The 23206-nt window shown below is 44.3% G+C and overlaps 1 protein-coding gene across 13 annotated transcripts in view; it reads left to right on the top strand.

Annotated features, from left to right (window-relative positions):
- Window positions 1-23206, top strand: part of FGGY (FGGY carbohydrate kinase domain containing) — a 378028-nt gene that overhangs the window by 77525 nt on the left and 277297 nt on the right. The gene's annotated exons all lie outside the window — the stretch shown is intronic.

The raw sequence follows: 23206 nt of genomic DNA, 5'->3' as shown, positions 1-23206 counted from the left end.
GGTTCTTCGAGCCCTTCTCTCTCTCTACTGGAATTATTTCCTTCTAGACCAGGAACCCTTTGGGTGGAGAAACCACGGTTTGTTCCCCTTTGCAGCCCTTGGTGCAAAAAGCATGACACCTGTCAGGTGCTGAGGAATTTGGGGGGATTGATCAGAAAGAGCATTTCTTTTCATACCATTGTATTTTAAAAGCCGTAATAGTTTGTTCCAGAAAAACTGTCTGGTGTGATCACACAGAATCATGTTTTCCATTGGTTTACACTCTAATGTAAGAAACGTTTTCAATGCCTGATGGAGCTCAGTGTGAAATGACTCTAGCCTTTTCTCCGCCCTGCTTTCAGCCCTCATTTAAGTGGGGGATCTTCAGTTGTCTCTTCCTTGCTGGACTGTCACTTCATGAGGGCAAGACCTCGCATGTTTGGTCCACAGCTCTGTCCCCAAGTCTTAACACAGGCATTGGCATAGCGTAACAGTTCTAGAGGTAGAGGAAAGTGTAATAATAGCAGTAGTAGTCGTTTCTGCTGATAACAGAGTACACACCCTTTGCTGGCACTACTGGGAGCATGGTAGACACAGCAGCCCCTGCAGTCCTCTGGGTGTCCCTATGTTATATGCACCATAATTATTATGCATATTTGACAGATAAGAAAACTGAGGCTCCAAGAGGCTGAGGCACTTGTCCAGGATCACACAGTTACTGAGCACAGAGCTGGGGCTTCAACCAGGCGGGCTGGCCCCCAAGTCCAGGCTTTTTACCGCAATGCGACATTGCATCTGATCTGGACCAGTTACTTCAGTACTTGTTTGTTAACTGGTTATTAATGGAATCCCGCAGAGACCTATTTTTGTAAAGTAAAGAGTTCATTTTGTAAGTGATTATTCACCTTAAACCAGTAGTTCTCAAAGTGTGGTCCCCAGAGCAGCAGCATGAACATCTCCTGGAAATATATTAGAAATGCAGATTCTCTGGCTTCATGCCCACTGACTGAATTAGAAACTTGGGGAGTGGGACCCAGTAATCTGTGTTTTAACAAATCCTCCAGGAGTTTCTGATGGATACTAAAGTGTGAGAACCATTGCCCAAGACTAAATTATTTTCTCCTGAATTTTACCCCCTTCTTTTGGCTTTTGCTTTTCTTTTTTTGAGAGTAAAAAATAAAGACATTCTAATTTTTTTCTCAGGTCTATTGAGATATAATTGACATATAGCGTTGTGTAAGTTTAAGATGTCCATTGAGTTGATTTGATACACTTACATGTTGCAAAAGGATTGCCACCATAGCTCTGGCTGGCGCCTCCATCCCAACACATAATGGCCATTTCTTTTTTGTGGTGAGAACATTTAAGATCTGGTCTCTTATCAACTTTCAAGTATATAATGCAGTATTATTAGCTATAGTCACCATGCTGTTCATTAGATCCCCAGAACTTGTTAATCTTATAACTGGAAGTTTGTACCATTGACCAGCATCTCCCCATTCCCACCCCCCCACCCCACCCCATCCTCTGGTAACCACCACTCTACTCTCTGTTTCTCTGAGTTCAGCTTTTATAGATTCCATGTATAGGTGAGATCAGGGAGTACTTGTCTTTCTCTCTCTGAATTATTTCACTTAGCACAAGGCCCTGAAGGTCCATCCTTGTTGTAGCAAATGGCAGGCATTCCTTCTTTCTCATGGATGAATAATATTCCATTGTACATATGTACACCACATCTTTTTCCATCCCTCCATTAGATGAACTCTTCGGTCGTTTCCATATCTTGGCTATTGTGTTTAAGGCTGTAATGAATGTAGGAGAGCAGATGTCTCTTCGAGATCCTGATTTCATTTCCCTTGGATCTATGTGCAGAAGTGGGATTACTGGATCATAGGGCAGTTCCATTTTTAATTTTTTGAGAAACCTCCATACTGTTTTCCATAATGGCTGCACCAATTTACATTCCCACCAGCAGTGTACAAATCTTCCTTTTTCTCCACACGCTCGCCGGCATTTCTCTCTTGTCTTTTTGATGATGCGTTTGGGTTTTCTGAAAATGAGTTATACTTTTTGGGTATCTCACCTCTGTGTGTTCCTGATTTTTGTGACATTTATGTGGGAGACTAAGCCCTAGCCCCAGTGAGTGTTTCTGCAAAGGTTCGTGAGAGATTTTGAAATTTTGGGTGTGTCTGTATCTTATGATTTTTTTTCACTGCTGATGGAGTTAGAATCTGGGAACTTAAAGAATACAGTGCTCCCTCCATCCAGCCCTGCTCTCTCAGGTCCCCTAACTGGAGGGTGGAGGAGCCAGAGATGCAGGCTTGACAGAGAAAGGGGAGGTAGCAGAGCTGGTGGGTGGGGGAAGCGGTTTCACGTCATCACACTTCCCAGAAATAGCCTTGGCCCCTGTGGAGCCTTGGTTTACACAGTAGCAAAAGAGAACACTGGACTTCGAATTAGACTTGGAATCCTGGTTCAGCCCCTTTACATGTGTGCTTTTGGGAAAGTGGCTTTGCTGAGCAGCAGTTCCTTCATCTGTAAAATGGAGGTAATATCACTTACTTCATGATGATGGTATGAGGATTTATTGAGGACATGACGAGCATTTACGTTATACTGGTTGTATCTGCGTTGAGGGAAGCTGTGAGAGAGAGTCAGTTCCCATCTTCTCCACCAGCGTGTTCTAAGAAATGGGTTGTAGGTTTTGCAGAGCACCAAGGACTCCAGAGTACTCCAAAGTGACTAGTATTCCAAGGAATGGAATTCTAGGAGCTCTGGTTCCAGAGATAACCAGGTACCAGGTTGAACGCTAGGTGTCTTAAATCTTCTTGTTTTCAAAAAGGTATCTAAAAGCGATTTAACAACGTCAAGATTCAGACTTAAGTTTTTTTCGTGTTAAAGAGGACATTGCTGTAGGTCAAGCCCTAAGGACTATAAAAATATTGATGCAACTGTCAGAGGTACATGGTACTTGACCTTCTATTAATAAAGACAAATTATTGCATTTCTGTGATATTTGAGTCTGCAAGAACTTCCCTTAATTTTGCTGGTATTCCAGCCACAACTGCCAGGGCTATGGGATGAGGGACACAGGGTTGTGTTTCTGATTTATGAGGTGGAATATTAGTCTCATTTTCTAAACTGTAAGTCAGAGAAGGTTCAGATGACAGCATAGTGAAACGTCCCGAATGATAAAAGCCACAGAAAGACTCAAGTATTTGGTGGCATAGCAACACACTTGTCCAGAAGTTATCCAGAGAATAAAATATGAACCATGGGGGCAAGAATAAGTAGGTGAGCACAGATGAACAGAAGGCCAGGCAAATACTCGGCCGATTAAACTGGAGGCAGAAGCATTTTGAGGGAGGTTTCTTCATGGACATTTTCAAGATGTAGACAGTACGGTGTTCATCATGGCTGTTTGCTAACACCACCCACTTCATGGATTGTTCCTTTTCTCCCAGATTTTGATGGTGTGTCCTGCTATCGTAGGAGGGTAGGCAAGTGTACCCTGCGTTACTTCAAAGAAGTCTCAGTTTACACAGGGCAGCATTTTCCTGTTTCACCCCTGCCTTTGCTGCGTCTACAGAGAGCACTTCAGAACCATCGCATTTAAGCCTCACGCTTCAAAGGGAACTCATTCTTGCTTGACAACAGTTACATCCATTTTGCCAACTCTTTGACCTTTAAAATAACAGGCACTCAGGTCTGACCTATCAACTGGCTATAAAAATCCATCCAGATCAAGGACTCACTATGTTCAAGAGCACATCTAAAGGATGGGGGCCCTTCTAGTTTTGTTTCCCTAGGACTCGTCTTGGGAGAAACTAGCTACTGCTTCTAGTCTTAATGGGATGTGACTGTAGGAAGGTTAAGTCTGCGGGGCCTCGACTTACATTAAGACCCTGTCCTCTTTTATTACAGTTGTACATGATGTTGTTAGCCATGCATGTCAGTATTTTTCTCCAGCTACAGTCCGTTTTATCTAATTCTTGTTGATAATGATCATTTGACTGTAAAAGTTTAAAAAGAAAAAAATCGCGTTTCCCAAACCCACTTGCCACGAGAAAACAGGATGTTGGACTTTCCACTTATGTCCACTGGGGGCTTTTGGCTGTGAGGGTCAGTTCCCATGTGGCTTCTGGAACCACTTGTTGGTATGTTTCAGGCAGCCTAGATGTCTTCAAATTTTGCAGAATGTGAAAGAAAAACTAGAAAGAAGCCTGATTTGATTCAACCAGAACCTGATTGGCCAAGTAGAATAATAAAATTCCTGATGAACTTGCCCGTGTCTTTGCAAAATAGTAATAATAATATTACTTTATGTTTCTATAGTCCCCATCTTCTTAAAGAACTCAAAGCAGTGTCCCTTTCTGTATGCTCTCTGTTCCCAAAATATGTCTGAGATGTTGTCTGTGGTGTTCATATGCTGGCGCCTCCTCATGAAGATGCCTGGGGTGGCGATGGTGTGGGAACCACGTGTTCCTGAAGTTCCTAAACTGGTGTGAGGGAGCCTCTGAGCTGCCGACACCTGGAGGCATTTTTGTGTCTGTTTCTTCAACTATAGCCGGGGCTTGGAACAGTCCCTCCTTCATAGGGTATTGTGAGCGCTGCTTGTGCTGATACATGTAAAGCGTTTGCACAGTAATCCTGGCACGCGGTAAGTTTTCAGTAAATGCTTTGTTTTTCTTGGTTTTAGAATCAGGCAAATATGAATTTCGACACTCCTCAGTCAGTTAATAGTTGTGTGGTCTTGGGCAATGACAGTAACAATCAACACAGCTGCCATTTATTGACCATTAGCTTGTAGTCTTGAGCATTCTATTAGGTACTAACTTTCTGAGGCGGATAGGATTAGACCCATTTTATAGATGGGTAAGGTAAGGTTTAGAGAAGTTAAGAAACTTGCCCAAAGTAACAGAGCCACATCAATGGCAAAGCTGACTCTCTCAAGTTCTCGTTCTTAGTTACTTAGGCTCTCTGAGCCATAGTTTTCTCTTTTGTAATAGGCATAGCAGTAACACCTTGTGAGGGTTAGATATTGTCCATAAAGCCCTTGCATCTTGACACGATGCGCTGTGATGTTGTTATCGTCTCCAGATAGAGCTTTCTGTGAAGTGGAATCTTCTTTTGCTGTTCCTAATGCCATGTATGTATCTGTAGGGACTGAAAGAAAGTTCTTAAGGCTGTGTTCTTGCATTTCTGAGAACTTCAGAATCACACATGTGATCTGGTGCCGTATACACCTAGATATCTGTGTGTACGTGTACTTTCCATTCAGTTCAGAAGTCGTTGGATACTAAATCTGGCTGCTGTGTAAGGAAAATCACCAGTGTTCAAAATCATGGAACCGAACATGAAAATACCTAAGCCTCAACATTTTGCTTTTCTGTTTATTCTTAAAGTTGTTAAGGAAACGGTCTTAGCTAAAGCCAAGCATTTGGGAATCAAATAAGTTTGGATGGGCAGGCTGGAGTCAGCATTATACATAACTGTTTTGGCACTCGAAAGCAACAACAGTGCTTTACACTGGTGTGCACAGATGTAATGTATCTCCTCGTGTTACAGCCTATATTTCCTGCCTTTGTAAGTGGAAACTCTATAAAGTTGGACCATGGGCCACTGCCCCATTTCTCTCCTTCTGTAGTCACATCTTCCATATGATGGATCAGCACCCGCTTCCTGCATTTATTTGATCGTCCATTCACTCCTTAAGCCCCTACGATGTGACTTCACCCTGACCACCCACCTTGGAGAATGCCGGTGATTTCCTTACTGTGATTTGTGTCGTAAATATGCACTCAGACATGTCTTCTCCCCGAGTATCAGTCCCACATCCTCCACAGACACAAAATTTAAGGAATTGTCCTTTGCTACCACACTTTAAAGTCTGTAAGGATTGGTTAGCAGGAACAAAATATGTTTCTGGGAACTTCATTTTTTTCCCAATGCTTTCATTTTATGCACCCTTTATATTTTTTAAAAATTTGTATCATAGATGATTTATCAATGTTTATTAATGTTCTTGTGCAAAATTTTTGAGTTTTTTCTTCCTTGTGAAGTATAGAGATCTCCAGGTTGACATTCTACTTTTAATAGTCTCCAAACAGATAGAGTTCTTTTTCAACTCAACTGGCTAATGCTCCCTCTTTTGATATTTGATTTAACTATCAATTTATTATCTATTAAATTATTTTACATTTATTAATGATTTATTTGGTACATAATAATTTTCAAAATCATCAATAGCATTTTGCTTTCATAGTAGTAAATGTACTTTTATGCTTCATCTAACTGGCACACCTTTCATATATAAAAGAGATACAGAGATTTTTTTCACCGCAAGTTGGATCTAAATCACTGATGTATGTTTAGAAGTAAATATTATGATATTAGCAATAAATCCCAAATTGCTTGGTGTCACTGACGTTGCTATTCTGTGTAGATGTGATGAGACCCTGGATATGATCACTGTCATTGATCATGCACGGGCCAAGTGATGCCAGAATTCGTGTTGAAATAAGCAATGCCAAAGACGGAGGCCAAAGTCAAAACTGACAGTGATTTTGGGGAAATACTGTTGCCATGCTAACCTTCAGTTTAGTCCTGATTGATCCCCATTTTAGATATGTGGAAAATGTTGAGGGGCCGAGGTGTTAAGTAACCTGCCCAAGGTCACATGGCTAGTATGTACTTGTCAGGGTTTAAACAATAAAACTCATGCTTTTAACCGCTACAGTCCTGTAAGACACTCAATAAGTATTTGTCAAATCAGTTCCTTCAAGGAACTGATTCCAATGATGAAGATAAATGACATCATAAATTATGATTCCTTGTGACGAATGTTGCGACTGCAGAATGAACAGTACAATAAGAGACGTGGGGAGCAGTAGATTGTGATGGGATTGGGGCAGAATGAGGGAGGGAAAGGGTGCGAGTCGCATCTGGGAGAGGAGACATCAAGCCTGCGTTCCAGGCCTGGCTTCTGAGCTACACGGCAGCCTGCTCCCCTGCCATAGGGCATCCTATTCAGGGTTTGGATTTATTTCCTCATCTTTACCTCCCACTAGACTGTGAGCTCTCTAAGGCAGGGCCTCAATCTTGTATCTTCATCACTTAGCTCTGGAACGGGGACCTAACAGCTATTTGATAAGTGCAGAATGATGAGTGAATGGGCTCTCTGCAGGGGAGAATGCAGTGGATGGTGAAGACAGGACGTTACATACAAAGATGTGAACATGGGTGAAGGTGTGACAACTCAGTGCATGTTCAGGAAACAGTGAGTAGTGTGGAGTGGACAGAGCATGGAAGTGTAGACTGGAGTCTTGTGAAGGATTGGGCCAGCCGTGCGTGTTTATACACCGTGATAAAGAGCGATATTGGATTTCTGAGTCCACGCCTTTCCCTAATCCATCTTTGTCTCTTCAAGGACAAGACAAAGGACCAAGAGCTGGGCTATATCATGAGAGTGAAAAAGATCTGGTTTCATATCTCACCTCTGCTACTCATCAGCTGTGTGACAGAGCACATGTCACCCGGCTTCACTGTCCTGCTTGTCACATAGTAGGCATTTGATAAAGATTTGTTGAATGGATTAATTAATATGATTATATCTTTTTGCAAGAAGGTTTTGAGGAATTTGAGATATAGCTACATAAAAGACCCAGTACTGTGCCTGGTGCTTATTCATTGAGTGTGACACAAGGTTTAAGGGCTTGCAGGCAGGAGGACCACTGCATGTTTAGACAAGATAGCAGCTCTGTGATTCGGAGTGGCTGGTCCACCTGGAACTGAACCAAGCTAGTGGCGGTGTAGGGGTAGGGGGACTTCAATCCCTTAGAAGAGGGATTATTTGGCAAAAGGAAACAAGGCTCATAGGGGCTCCTAGGGTCAAGGAAAAGGCTTTTGTCTCAGTGAGCCCCTGGAGTGGAAATCAAGTAACAGGTGAGGTGCTCGGTTGTTTTGACCTCACCTGGCAGAGAGGGCGGGTCTTGGCCGGTGTGGCGGCCCTGGGCTCCTGAGGCCTTGGCCTCAATGCTGGGATGCAGGCAGAACAGTCAGGTCCAGACTGCTTGTGTGGCCGAGTCTGTCTCCTGTTTTGCCCCTTGCTGTGGTCTGGTTGGGGCTCATCTTAAAGCTTGTAGGGTCATGGTAGAAAGCAATGAATGCATTTGGATAATCAAAAAGTAAAACAGGCTATGAGTTACCAATGAGCTGGATGCTTCTGGGAGAGTTTTAAAAGTGTTTCTTTGGGTTTATAAGGTAAATTACTTTTTTTTGCTTTCCTTTCTCTCTGTAAGTTGTACTGGAGGGTGACATTTTTCTCTATACTGACTTTGATGAGACTGGACTATGCTCTGTATATGTCCAATGTACAAATTTAGAGAACCATCCACTTCTTTGTTCTTCACACGTTTATCAAAGTCTTGCTGTGTGCTCTGCATTTAGGGGAGAGGAAGGCCATCTCCTCCAGATGGTCACAATGTAGAAGTCCAGCAGGCTCCAGATTCTACAGTAGCAAAAGGGGAGTGATCAGCTCTGACCAGGGAGTCAGGAAGGCCTCACAGGACAGGAAATGAAGGATGAGCAAGAATCTACAGGTGGATGAGGAGGCCACCTGGCAGAAAGGCAGCCTGTGCACAGGTATGAACACGAAAGACCATGGTGCGCTGTGCATGTGTGAGCACAGCCAGACACAGGTGAGATGCGGGGGCCTGTGGGGAGCAGGCAGTCCTCATGGGCTTTGCTCAGGCTGTGGGCTTGAGGGGTGTGAGGGCAGGGCTCTGAGCCCGGGCTCCACCGCTGGCCGCCTCTGTGGTCCTGGCACGTGCCTCTGTTTCTCAGTCCCTCAGTTTTCTCATCTGAGATAATGATAGGACCTGCCTCACAAGGTGGTTGTGAGAATTTGGATAATAACATAAAGCACTTAGTGTCTGGCACATAATTTTTTATTAATTATATAATATATGTAATTGTAGAATTAACAATTCTTCTTCTTCGTAAATTTTAACCTATAGTCAGAGTGGAACAACCTAATGAGAGTGATGCTTAAGAAAGGCACCTGTCAGCTATGTGGAGTGCAGTGTGAATGGGAGCAGAGGACTGAGGCTGGCAGTGGGGAAGTATTGCAATTTCTAGGGATGTTGGAGGACTGAACTAACGTAGCTGAAGTGAACATAGATCTGGAAGATGCTGGAAAGGTAGGCTTGATTGTTTGGCGAGAGATTGGAGGAGGAGAGGGAGGCCCCTCTCTCTCAGTATTCAGGAGTTGTGCTGGATAGATGCTGATGTCCAGGACCAGCGTGTCCGTCTATGAAGGTACCGTGGTGGTATTTACGGCAGTTCTGCTGTGGGCACTGCCACGGAATTCACAGCTGCACTGTGCACGCCGGGCAGCGCTCGCTGCGTGATGTTTTCAGACTTAAATGTAACACACGATGATGAACATATTTACATAATGTGTGGCTGGTGAAATCATGGAAGATTGGAATTTCCCATTTTAATTCCATTTTAAAGATGCTTCTTAAGCAAAAGGATATAATTCATTTTTCAAACTGCTGAGATGTTATTTTGGCCTCTTGAATCAAAGGCATTCCACAAGTGTTTTCTTTATTACATGCCTTAAACTTTAATTAGAATTTAATTACAAGATCCTGAAGGCATGAGCACGAGAAGCAGCTGGGACAGTGAAAGCAGCGTAGTGAAGGAGGATTAAAGATCGAAAGCTTCTCATTAATGGCATGAGGAATGAACAGAGAGCTAAATTACTGTGCATTTGTGCTATTCGACAATTTAGTTTTATTTCTGGTTTGAAAGTGAAGAATCTCCTAAGTTAGTTTTTTAAAAAATTTTTCTCAGGGCTGGCCTGGTGCTGCAGTGGTTAAGTTTGCACGTTCCTCTTTGGTGGCCCAGGGTTCGCTGGTTTGGATCCCAGGTGTGGACATGGCACCGCTTTGCAAGCCATGCTGTGGCAGGCATCCCACATATAAAGTAGAGGAAAGTGGGCACGCATGTTAGCTCAGGGCCAGTCTTCCTCAGCCAAAAAAGAGGAGGATTGGCAGCAGATGTTAGCTCAGGGCTAATCTTCCTCAAAAAAATAAAATAAATAAAATTGAAAAAACAACAACAACAACAAAGTTTTTTTCAGTCACCAGAGTAGGTTTGTGTATCTAAAAGAAACTGAATGGACGCTTTTTATTTGAATCTTCGTTCTAAAGTCAGCAGGATCCATTTCTGTGGGTAAATGTTTTTGAACCCAAATATAGAAAGCAGAACCAGGGTATGGTCTTTCCTCTCTCCCTTGCCTCATTGTCTGGGCCAAAAAATGAAGGATAGATGTTTCAGGTGTTACTTATACAACTGTGCATCCAGGACTTGGCTGGATTCAGCATTTTGACACGCGCATCCTGGGAGATGCTTCCGTGTGGGCAGCTGTGGGATGGCAGAAGGAACACTGCGTGGAGTCGGGGCACCATCATAACTATGATGTCGGGCAGGCCACCTTACCTTTCTGATGTCTTTCCTTACCTGCTAAAACTACTAAAGATTTCCTCCACCAGCATCCTGACGAGGACTTCGTTCCACCGGGGTTATGGAGGGCTTCCCAGCACAGTGCCTGGGCCTCAAGTAGCTAGCTCGAAGACCAGAGGGAAACAGAGTAAGAGGTAAATCAAAATCATGTAAGGTGCCTTAATAGAAGGATGCGCATAGTGCCAGAGGGGTACAGATTATGAACACAGACAGAGCCGGGAGATAATGTGTACCTAAGAATTTCATAACGTGCTTTACAAATATAGCCATTTACAAATATAAGTGGTATAATTAGGGGTCAAACCCTCTGGCTATTCACAAAGCAGGTAAAACATGACATATGACAAAATGGTATTTTATTCCTTCTAGCACCTCGTACAGCAGTTTGTACATAGTAGGGGCTGAAATCATATTTGCTGAGCTGACCTGCAGGAGGCTGAGCTCATCGCATTAGGAAACATGGAACGCACACAGGAGAGGTGTGGGCGAGGCCGGTGGGGAAGGCACTGGGCTGCGAGTCCCGGCCGGGCGGCTCCTGTGGGGCTGTCAGAGAGCACTCGGAAAGTCAGCTGCCCCGCCTTCAGTCTGCACACAGGGGCCTTTGTGGTTTGCCCTCTAGTTGTTGGCAGTGGGTGGTGGAGGTTTGGAGTGGGGACACCTTGAAACTACCCCTCACGTCACACAGTGGGGTGACCTACTCCGCTTTCTGAAGCATATCTAGGATGATCTCCTGCTGGGCGAAATGATGCCACTTCTTATTTTCCCCCTGATTTTCCTTTCCTTTTTGAAACCTTAAATTTAGAATCCCCCCCCCCGTTAATTAACCCCTTAATTAATTAGTTTAATGCAGACTAGGCATCAGATGAAAATAAAATGGAAGGAAAAACATATAATGAAACACAAAGCATTCCATCTCCTACCATCCAGGGACAATTATGTTTTCTTTAAACATGTTGCTGTGCAGTTGATTCTAATTATTTGCAGATATTCTGTATTTGCGAATCCGCCTCCTCACTATAATTTATTTGTAACCCCAGACTGAATGCTGGTGGCTCTTTCAGGGTTATCCTTAGACAGGCGCACACAGATTTCCAAGTTGCCCCCGTGTGCTTGTTCCCAGCTGAGCTGAGTCAGACCGCCCTGCTCCTTCGTTTCCACTTTCATACTGTAAACGCGTCCTTTTCGCAGTCTATTAATGTCACATTTTTCTCATTTCTGCGCTTTTTGTTGGCGATCTCACTGTTTACAATGGCCCCCAGGTGTAGTACTGAAGTGCTGTCTGTGTTCCCAAGCACAGGAAGGCCGCGATGTGCCTTATGGAGAAAATATGTATGTTCCGTAAGCTTTGTTCAGGCACGAGTTAACTGCTGTTGGCCATGGGTTCAATGACGGTAAATCAATAATATATCTTAAATGGGGTGGCTTTTTTCCCCCAAACGTTTGAGAACTTATTTATTTAATTTTTTTTGAAAGATTGGGCCTGAGCTAACATCTGTCGCCAATCTTTTATTTCCTTCTTCCCCCCAAGGCCCCGCAGTACATCGTTGTATATTCTAGTTGCAGGTCCTTCTAGTTGTAACGTGTGGCACGCCTCCTCAGCATGGCGTGATGAGCGGTGCTAGGTCCATGCACAGGATCCAAACCACTGAACCCGGGCTGCTGAAGCAGAGTGTGTGAACTTAACCACTTGACCATGGGGCCGACCCCTAAATGGGGTGTCTTTAAACAGAAACACCCATAAAACAAGGTTGTATATTGATCGATTGGCGCAAATGTGACCAGAGCCTCCAGGAACCTCACCGTGTGCTTCCCCTGGGACAAGTGGTTCTGTGTTCACTAATTCAGTGTTTATAGAGATGTTCTAGAACGTCATTATTGAGAATAATGAGAACTGACTGTATATCTTTCTACTCTTGCACTCTCTTTCTTGATCTTTTCCCCCTCACAATAGCTCAGTCTCTGTGTTGTATATTGTGTGCCTATACTTGCTTGCATTACGTATGTGTATATTGAGCAATTATGGTATCACATGATGCACTATTCTGTGATGTGTCTTTTAACTTACTGATTGTGTTGGCCTTTGGCCTGTTTACACTCAGATCCATTTGTCCCCCTTGCCCTGCTCGGTTCTGCATTGCAGGGGGTTGACCCCTGCCCTCTGACGTTTCAACACTGGTGGGAGATGGGAGGGCAAGAGGAAGAGGGAAGCCAGAATTTTTGTCCTTCCCTCCATCTGCCTTGGGTAACATCACTGGCAGTGGCCACATCGCCTCCACGGCTCTCCCACCCACTGGGCAGCCCCCATGAGTCTGGCTTCTACTGGGTGACCCTAGCTCTTGGGCTCCAACAACCACACCTCCTCCCTTTGTCCCTTCTGCCAAAGGGTGGGAGCAGCTACCAGCTTTTGCTAATCTCTGAGTTTCTTCCCTGTCACCTGGGTAAGGCATTGAATTCAAAAGCCAAGGCAATGAAAAATGAGAGAATGGTAGCACGGTCCAACACTGTGTGAGAGAGACTGAGAAAAGAGTCTCAGAGAGGGGTTCACCACCAAGGCTGTGCGTTTTGAGTATATGATGCTGGAGCTCTGCATGCACAGGTTAAGCAGCTAGGATGCCCTGGATGGTTGGAAAGCAGCCAGCACCTCTCATCCTGAGCTTATTTGTCTAGAATCTGATTCTGCTGAACCTGACCAGCTCATCCACTGAGGGAGAAAAAAAAAAAAATCTATTCTGATAATTATTCTGACAGGGCTTGAAGAGGGCCTTGTTCCCTAGGATGCAGTCTTTTCTCTAGCCCCTTTTTATTCTCTTCTTTACATTAGGACCCTTTCTCCCAAGAGGTCCCTTGTGGGTCTTATACTCCATTCTGAGCTCCTTGCATTGGCACAGTCCTTATTAAAAATGTATTTTCTCTGAGCCTTGGCTGCACCCCTGAGGTGTAGATTAACAGAAGGGCCTTCAGAGCTGAAAGACGTTTTTGAGGAACTGCTGTACCAATCAGCATTAAATATTTATCCCCTGCCACATGTAAATGGTTCATCTTCTTGCTTTCACTCTTGGACCAAAAGCTTGCTTGTCTGTTTTCTGCTAAAGTGAAGATCACAGAAAAGCCACTTTTTACCTTGCTGTGGTGTTTTCCTATCCCAGGAACATGGGACATTTCTTTGTCCTCATAGCAGTAGTAGGAAAGATTGCTTCTGACTTTCAGCATTTCATTGGGAGGCAGTGTGGTGTGAGGATGGAAACGAAACTCAGATTCTGGGGCAAGCAGAATGGACTCTGCCACTTGCCAGCTGTGTGGGCTTCAGAATGTGGTGAGTTTTTTGTATAGGTAAAATGGGACACCGTGCAAACAGCACTTAGGCTAATTCCTGGCACCTGGTGGGGCTGCCATAAAAGGTACTTCTCTCTTCTCATTTTCTTAGATCTTCTTTCTAGGACTTTCCAAATACATTTCTAAGCAACCGAGAATAGAGTATGCTATTAATAATAACCAAAAGCACTCAGTCTAATTTTATTAAATAAAACTGAAATGTTGCTCAGGCACCCTTCACTGTTTTTGGAATGGCTTTGTAAAAAACTTCGATCTTGCTGAAAATCTACAGCATCTCAAAGGCCTATTTCAGCCCTTTCTTCATACCTGAAAACGTACAGAAGTTTGGATAATTCTGGCATACACACGTGCACGTGCATATATGTATATGTGTATTTGTTCTCTCTCTGTGTATGTATGTACATACAAGCACACATATAACCCTGTAGGAAAATGCCCTCCCAATGTTTTATTTTCTTAAAGTCTGTACTTCATATCATTTTTTTGCCCCAGAACTGTTTATCCTCACTCCAGACATCATGGTTGGAAAGGTGGCAGAAAAAACAAGCGGCTGGGGTGTCTGGGGTAGTCTGCATTCCTTTTAACTCTCTGAGACCAGGCTGATGCTTGAGCTTCCAACCTATTTGTCCTGGGGCCCAACCGCTTTGATTCCTGCTTGAAAATTAGCCTGGTGTTCAAGCTCATGAGGGCTGCCACAGAGCTGTCTCGAGTTCATGAACCGGAGATCTATGAAGTGTTTGATTTTATTTGTAACTTTAACCAAGGCAGCCTTAACTGGGCTTTTGTCTTCTTATTTAACTTTTATCCTTATAACCTTAATCTAATTTCTTTTTCAAATATCTGTCTTCCCCCATCCCACAATTCCTAATCCTTCTTTTGTCCTCAGATTACTCCAGTCAGAGTGTGACATTTCAGTCCATCCTTTAGGAAATGTCTAAAATTGAATGCACACATAGAATTATTATTTTCTTCTAGGTTGCTTAGGAGGATTAAACGAGGGTTTTCGAGTGTAGAACTCCAAAAACACTGACAGAAGTGGCGTGGCTTGGGATGAGGAGCGTGCGTTTAGAAAGCCCTGGACACTTCGACTTGACCTTCATGGGACTTTTCTTCCTCTGTGAGGGGCCCGGGAGCCTGGGCTATGGATGGTTTAGACAGGAACGGATTGAACAGATACCCGCTTCCAGACCCTGAGCCGTGAATGCTCAGCCATCATTTAGGCCCTTGAGAGAGGGAGCAAGAGGCGTAAGGAGGTGTAGGGAGTTCCCACGCTGTTCTCTGTAGCTCCAGCTTTCATGTAAATTGACCTCCAAATGTGTCCCTGGGACTATGGAAAAAAACTTTGACACCTCGATGACCCCTCACAACAACCCTGCAAGGCCGTATTTCTCTTTTACTGATGAGGAAACTGAAGCTCTGGGGGGTGAAGGACACTTAGGATGCAACCAGTGTTACAACGAGTCTGGACTAAACAGTTTGTAAAATGTCTTTCTCTTTCACCAAGTGCTTTTTTCCTCCTTGGTTTGTGTGGCCCTTCTTTGGAGCTCTCCTTCTTGTAATAACTCAGCCAAAGGGAAGAACTAAGATCTGTGGAGTATCTGTTATGTGTCAGGCACTGTTTTAGGCGATACGCACCTGTGCATTGTGCCTTCTCATAAGAATCCTGTGACAGGGTGGTATTATCCCATTTTAGAGAGGAAACCCCTGAGGCTTAGAGGGATAGGTAATTTGCTCAAGGTACCACAGGACACAGGAGGTGCCTTCAGGATTCGAGCCCAGGTTGTGACTCCAGAACTTTGGCCAGTCCACTGGGCCAGCTCTCCGCAGGAGGAGGAGGTGCGCTGGTGTGGGACCTGGGACCAGAAGTGGTGGGTGCGCAGCAGTCAGAGCAGAGGCGCCATGTCTCCTGCTCATCTGCAGTCCCATTCCATTTCCAGTGTTGTAGGGACTTAAGGCGGAGGGAGGCTTGCTTTCTTAGTCTCAGTTTCCTCAGAAACAAGGATAACAACGATGATGGACAGGTATTGCTACCAGACGTGAGTGTCTCTGTGTACCAGGCAGGGTACTCAGTCTTGATCTTTTATTCTTCCGGATCAACCTTAGATCAACTCTGAAGTTTTCTCTGATTTACAGATGTGGAAACACTGAGGGAAATTGAGTCCCTTGCCTGCCGCACGTCACATGACTTGTATCTAGAGGAGTGGGGATTTGAACCTAAGACTTCTTGCACCAAAACTATACTCCTTCCCCTCAGCATATGGGACACATATGCCTGAGCGCGTGTGGGGCCCCCAGTGGTGTACCAGATGACTGTCAGGAGAACGGGACAGGTTGTTAAAGCGCGTTCATGCACATAGTGAAGTGATCCCTTCCTTTTCAGTTGTCTTACAAACCATCTCATGACGTCAAGGAGGAAGTCTTAAGTGCTGGTATGCCTTTTACAACTTTCTAATACTTGCTCCTTTTCTTTTTTGTTTTCAAACTAAGTGAGAACAGGGCTCAGGCTATGAGGCTTAGGCCACAGAATCTAGAAGAACGTAATGACATTTGTTATGCTTTCATTGCATTTTAAAATGGTCTCTATAAAAATGTTATGACATGTTCATGCATACAAAATAATACAATGCATATGTAAGGAATAGAAAATAATATAACGGGCATCCATGTGCCTATCACCTACTGAAAAATTAGACTCATCAGATACTGTTGGAACCTTCTGTGTACTCCTCCGAATCACGTTGTCCTCCTCTCTCTCCCACCAACATTTTACATGATCACTCTACAGTTGTCAAAGTCAGGTAATTAACGTTCGTGCAATACTGTTACCTGATCCACAGGCCTTACTTTAGTCTTACCAGTTGTCTCACTGATGTCTCTTTCTGGACCAGCATCTAATCTAGGATCACGTGATGCATTTACATGTACTTTCTTCTTCGTCTCCTTTAATTTGGAACAATTCCTTAGTCATTACTTGTCTTTCACGACTGGGACATTTTTGAAGTGTCCGTGCGGTTACTTTGTATCATGTCCCTCAGTTTGTCTGATGTTTCCTTGGGATTAAATTCAGATTATGTATTTTTGGCAGGAAAACCATAGGAATGATGTTGTGTTCTTCATAGTGCGTCATGTCAGGAGGCATGTGATACAGATTTGTCCTGTCACTCATGATGTTAACCGGTGATGTCACCTGGTTAAGGTGTAGTGTCTTCCTGTTTCTCCACTGTAAGGTTACTATTTTCCCCTTTGTAATTAATAATTACCTTTTGGGGAAATAATTTAAGACTCTGTAAGTGTCATAATTCTTATACCTTTGCTCAGTAGCTTTAGCACCCACTATTAATTCTTGCCTGAAACAATTATTCCTGTGGTTTTGCGAGATGGTATTTTTATCTATTTATAATTCTTTCTATATTTATTAACTGAAATTCTACTGTAAATAGCTTTTCCCTTGTCTCCCATTTGTTTATTCTTTCAATTATTTGTTTATATCAGTATGTACTTAGGAATTCTTATTTTAATCTATTGGTTATTATCCATTATTCTTTTTTTGCTCAAATAGTCACAGATTTCACCATTGGGAACCCCTTCACGTTGGCCTCTGAGTCCTTTTGACTTGTCCCCATCTCTTTTCGAGCACATCTTTACTTTCTGGTGCTGTGGGGTGTCACTTAGTACTTTCCTCGCTCTGGCCCTGGAATCCGCTGACTCTCCAGAGAGCTGTGGGGGAAGCCTGCTCTTGCTGTTCTGCCTCCTTTCCTCCAGTCACTCTTTCACCCGCTCTAATAAGATTTCCGCCCTCCCCAGTGCACTGATGCTGCTGTTATTAAGGTGGTTGCTAAAGCAGTGGGCATTTTCTTCTTCTCCTACTGTGTCTCAGACATCTCTTATGCCCACCCAATGTCAGATCCTCTCAGGAGGATGGTAAGGAAAAGTTGCATCATTGCTCCAGCTGTCGTTGTAGCAGCCAGGTTTGCATGAGCTCTGAAAGGCAGCCTACAGGTGTAAACTGACAGTGCTTCACTGCGTGCTGCGTGCTGTCCACTAGACGGCATGAGGCTTCCCTGTTGATGCCACTTCTGGATCTCACTCTGTGCCCACATATGTACAACCTGGATGGATGGCAGAATTACTGCTCCCTTTCTCCCCATCATGGGTGGTTCTGAGATACAATGTATTTGGCTTGGGGATTGGAGTGAGGAGGCTGTAGATGGTCCTATGAGATGGAGAGTTAATCAGTCATCGTGGGGCCAGCTTGATAACGCAACTTCATCTTGCATCCCCCTCCTTGTTCGCTTCACTCCGTTTGTCCATCCCGCCCCTCCTGCTCCCTGAGATTGCCCTTCCTAATGTAGTGCTGCTACATAACCCTCTTGCTCAGGGTCTGCTTTCTGGGGAATCCAGGTGAAGAAATGCTATGTTTAATACCCATTTTCTGTCATCCCTTAACTTCCACAGTATTACATGTTCATTCATGCATTTATTCGAATTCATTCATTCTTTAAAACTTCCTTCTTGAGCCCTTCTCTCTGTGAGTCATTGTATGCAGGTAGACAAAGACCTTGACCATGTAGAGCTTGTGGAGGGGGGCAGCAATAACCAAATAAACAGATACAAATAATTCAGCTGAATGATAAGTGCTCTCAAGAAAATACAAGAGGGAGTGGGGTTGAAAGTGGCTCAAATGAGGAATGGCATTGACCTGGTAGGTGAGTGCTCCCTGAGAATGGACCAATGAGAAGGAGCGAGCTGAGAGAAGAATGACCTATTCAGGAAGAGGAGGAAGTGCAAGGGCCCCCAGCAGGTGTGTATAATACGTGATCTGTCTGAAGAACAGCAAGGAGGCCAGTGTGACTACACATAGTGAGCAAGGAGCTGGTTATTGGCGATGCGGCCAACAGAGGTAGAAAGGATCACTCCTTGTAAGACCTTATAGGCTGTGTTTTGGAGTTTGGAGTTTCTCCAAATGTACTGGGAGGCCACTGGATAGTTTTGCAAAAGAGGGACATGATCTGATTTACATTCTAACTAGCTGTTACTAGCTCATTAAACATGTGGAGGATGGATTGTTGGAGATAAGAGTAGAAACAGGCAAGAGGCCGTGGCAGTAATCCAGGTGAGAAATGATTATGATTTTGGACCATAGTAGTAAAGATAGTGGGAAGTGTCTAGATTTAGGAGATATATATAATTTTTTTTTCTTGAAGAAGATTGGCCCTGCACTAACATTGCTTGTCAATCTTCCACTTTTTTTCTTCTTCTCCCCAAAGCCTGAGTACATAGTTGTATATCCTAGTTGTAAGTCATTCTAGGTTTTCTATGTGGGATGCCACCACAGCATGGCTTGATGAGTGGTGTATAGGCTCATGCCCAGGATCTGAACCCATGAACCCCAGGTCGCCAAAGTGGAGTGCTTGAACTTAATACACTGCCAGGCTGGTGCCCAGATTTGGAATATGTTTTGAAGTTGATGCTGAAAAGACTTGCTGATATGGAGGAGGGGAGGTGTCAGGGGAAGAGTGGTCCAGGATGAGTCCGTCACCCCTCTGTTACCTTGACTTTGGTGAATCCACACAGCCTTGCTCCTTTCGGACACTTCTTTCTGGTTCTCATTCATGGATTCCTCTTCTGGAGTCTCTTTATGTTAGTTTTCAAAAGATTCTGACCTTAGTTCTCTGCTCTTCTCATTCTTCTGGGATTGTCCAATGGAAGTCATGAGCTCACACTCCTCTGAGGTCCCAGAAGGCAGCCGGCGGGAGCACCGGCTGCGGTAACCGCACACAGTGACACCGTGTAAATGGGGGCAGCCACCGCGGGTGAACTGTGCAGCCTGAGCCTAGTCTCAGGGGGCCCCCTGGAGCTGAGTGTGTTACTAGGGCAGGGAATGCTAGCCTAGGGTTGCAAAGTCTTCTGATTTTTCAAGACAAGCCAGAAATCCAGATTTTTTAAAAATTTACAATCTTAAGATTTTTATATGTTGGATGAAATTTTTTTAGAACTCTGTGGGGTCCAAGCCAAACAAGTCTGTGTTCCAGAAGTGGTTCTTGGGCCACTGGTTTGCAGCTTTTTCCAAAATATTTTTTCTGGGGTGACTCAATGTACATGGCTTGGTTTTATGGATTCAACTTATGGGCCAGTGACTTCCAAATCTGTATTTCCAGCTCTGTTCCTCAAAATATAACTAGACACTGGACATAGCTCTCCACGGTTGTCTCCTGCCAGCAGGTCCCAGAGTCAGATTCCCCACCAACTTGCCCCTTTCCTGCCTGCTCCATCTCAGGCAGGAGCCTCTTAGATGCTTCACCATCTCCTCTCAGGAGTCCAGGCTGAAACCTGGCTTCATTCTTGATGCCTGCCTTGCTGGCAAACTGCATATTCAGAAGTCCGTTTCTGTCTCGTCTGTGTTACTTTGTAAATATTTCCCAATGTGCCACGTCCTCACCCTTTCTACTACAACCTTAATTTGGTCATTCAGCTACCTTTGGAAGCAACATAACTGAGTCTCCATTCTTATACCCGTTTTACAGGTGATGAAGTGAGACTTGGAATAAACTTGTAATTTGTCCAAACACAGTAGCAAGTGGCAGAGTGGCAGTTTGAACCCAGGCAACGCCATCGCAGAGCATGTTCTTCATCAGTACAAAATAATAAATTGCTCATCTATATTATAGGAGATTTAAATGACAAGTGTATGATATTGGTAATCATCCCATGATTTATATGTATAGCGAATCATCACGTTGTGATGAATTGTATATATACAATTATCTTTGTCAATTATTCCTCAATAAAATTGGAAGAAAATAAAGTGAACAATTCGATGGCCAAAAAAATAAATAAATAAAAAATAAATAAATGATAAGTGTATAAGAAGTGGAAGCAACTGAGTAGAATTACCTAGAATTACTTGTAGCCAGCCTCTCTAGTAAACTGATAAAAATTGTTTGTTTTCAGTGACAATATCATGTCAATAGATATAAAATGGTGCTGGCTGAATCCTTAGAGGGTTCTTGAAACACGTCTTTCCTTTACAGATTTTAGCTTGTTTTAGAGGTGTTTCTTCGTCCATGAAATAGCTGAATCACAGAGGAGCGCAGGACGATTGTGACAGTTCAGTGTTCGTAGTGACAACACTCATGTCATTTACAAATATGGCCACATACGGGAGTCCAGGTGTCTGAAAGTAAATGACACGGACCGCTCCCGATGGGGCGCCCGCTGCCTGCTGTTTCCAGGTCCCTGTTTGGATGAGCTCTCCGTAGGTCGTCTCTCCTCTGTCGGCCTCGCCCAGCTGTCCCCGCACACAGGCCTGGCCTGGGCTGGCTCCGCGAAGGCAGTTCTGCCTGCCTGCCCTCTCCGTGGCATTTTCCAGAGGGTGTGCGGTGGTTGTTTCTAGTGGAAAACTGCTGGCAACTGCATTTTGACTGGGTGGCAATACCCACTTAGTGGTGGCTTTTCTGCTTACTTCAGAGGATAGCCTTTATTTCGGAAAAGTAAGTGTTAGTCACCCGCAAGAGAGCAAGCTTATTCCTTGGTGCCCTGATGCTCTGGGTTCAAACACAACCAAAAGGCTTGCAAGAAGGCCTCGGTGATTTTTCCACCAAAAAATGTACCTATAAATGATTACGAGCTTGCACTTTGGATTCAGGCGTCCCTGGGTTTGAGCCTCAGCTCATGTCTCTCGGCCTATTTTTAAACTGTAGAATGAGAATGGTAATACTTACTGTATAGGATGGGTTTGTGGATTAAATGAGATAATGCCTGTGAAACCCTTGGTTGAGTACTTGACACCTAGCAAGCTCTCAGTACATGTTAGCTCTCCCTGTGTTATTGTAATGAGTGGGTTACTATGGCGTCAGCTCCTGGAACGGTCTTCAGTCACCTCCCATCCTGTATTCTCTCGGCATAGCTCTCAGGCTGAAGGAGCAACTTAACTACTGTTAAGCCATGCTTGGTCAGCATTCCTTCCTGCCCAATTTGGAACTAATAATCAATTAATTAACTAAAACTCTTCTTCAGTCTCTTCTATGTGCAGGAGCTGCAGTAAACACTGCACACTTAGGAACGGTGTGCTGTGACATTTTGCCCCTTTTCGTTCCATTCCACATGAAAACTGCATTCCTGTGGCTCCTCAAAGGCACCGTGTTCCTTTCTCCCTCCATGCTTTCCACAGATTGTCCTGTGACCCGCAATGTTCCCTCTCATTTGTCAAGCTGGCAGATTTCTGCCCTTAGCTCACTCTCACATGAAGCCGGCTTGACTCCCCAGGGAGGTTTGAGTGCTCTTTCTGTGGCCCGTGTGCTCTGCTTTGAGTGCATTATTCATCTAGAAGATTCTCATGAGTCTGTGTGTTATAGTTGTTTGCCTGTGTTTCTCCTCGCCGGACTACGAACACTTTGAGGGCAGGCCGGTGTCTGTTTACTTTTCTATTCTTAACAAAGTCTTGTGAGGATGTAATTCTATTTATGGGTAAGTTGGATGGACAAATGGGGGAGCAGATGGGAGAAGGAAGAAAAATATGTGAATTAAAATAAATACATAAATGAAAGAACCAATGAATGCCACAGGGGCCTGACCTGAAGACCTTAGGACACTGTCACACACGTGGGGGAGGCAGGAATGAAGTGTGTCTCAGGGCACAGTGATAACTGCTAAGAGAGCCTTAGAGCATAAATAGCAAGTGGAGTCGGCAGATTCTGCCTGTAGGAGTGTATTGTTTCAGCTACTCCGTTATTTATTTATTTATTTTTTAAAAATAATTCAGGTCTGGAGCATAAAAATCCAGTCCTCCAGCTTGCCAGATTTGGCAATACCGGGCCTATCCTCCTGCATGGAACAGTGTCCTGCACTGCGAGGAGCAGACAGGCAGCCCCTCCTTTACTGTGGCATGTGCTCTGAGTTCCCCATCTTGCTTCCCTCATTTAGTTACCATCCTGAGCCTTGAATGCACTTGAGTTGGCAGCCCCCATCCTAGAGGGTGATTTGGAATTTCTCCAAGTGGGGAAGTGAGGGAAGGGCAGTTCCGTGTGGCTGGAAGAACGAGGGAGTCGCAGTGAGTGAAAATGCCTGGAGACATGACAACTGCATGGACCATTGGAGAACTGGTGTAATTCCCATCCACCTGGAGCCCAGAGCTTATAGGGAACTACAAGGAGTTGGCTAAGGCCAGAGAGGCCTGCAGGGGCCCAGTCATGGGGTCTTCTTGTATTTTTTGCTAAGGAGTTTGGGTTTCAACCTATAGTTATATGGGGATTTGGAGGGGAGGTGGTTTAAGCTGAGGAATGACATGGTCAGACTTGTGTTTAAAAGGTCCTTCTATCTGTGGTCAGATGGATAAATTCCAAAGGGGACAGGTAGATCCCAGAGG

This window comes from Equus quagga, chromosome 5 (assembly GCF_021613505.1).
Source record: "Equus quagga isolate Etosha38 chromosome 5, UCLA_HA_Equagga_1.0, whole genome shotgun sequence".
Classification (NCBI taxonomy): Eukaryota; Metazoa; Chordata; class Mammalia; order Perissodactyla; family Equidae; genus Equus; species Equus quagga.
The sequence above is the reverse complement of the archived record's forward strand: the minus strand, read 5'-3'. Positions and strand labels throughout refer to the sequence as shown.